Consider the following 557-nt stretch of genomic DNA (forward strand, 5'->3'; position numbering starts at 1 on the left):
TATAGATGGCACCCCTGAGGGACAGAAGTCCTGAGGGTGTAGAACCCTCAGAACTGAAGGTACAAGAGTAGAGAACTGTAACATTATACTTAAGACATAAAGTATGTGAAGTAAGAAACACACTAAGGCTGTAATTGTTGTGACTTTAGATTTGGACAGTAAATAAACATCTGTATTAGGAAAAAGTCTAAATTCTTGTACTACCTTATAATAGTATAAAATAAGTGAAAAAAGTAAAAAAAGTAAAAACACTTAGAACAGATCTTAGTTTCTGAGAAAGTACTATAATGTATTATAAAGTCTGAAAGGTTTGTGTAATTTGTAAACATAAATAAGAGTTATTCTCCTTAGTAATATATAAAATGTATTATAATGGATCTCTAAAATTACAAGGTTAAATCACTCTTGTTGATTATAGCAAATATTATAATTGTTTATAAAGCTCTTAAATCATTTAATATCTTAATAATAGTTATTTTCCATTATATCTGTTTGTTATTAAAATAACAGTTTATAATTATATTGAAACATTATATAAATACATTATAATCTATAAC

Source organism: Fomitiporia mediterranea (genome assembly GCF_000271605.1).
Source record: "Fomitiporia mediterranea MF3/22 unplaced genomic scaffold FOMMEscaffold_16, whole genome shotgun sequence".
Lineage (NCBI taxonomy): Eukaryota > Fungi > Basidiomycota > Agaricomycetes > Hymenochaetales > Hymenochaetaceae > Fomitiporia > Fomitiporia mediterranea.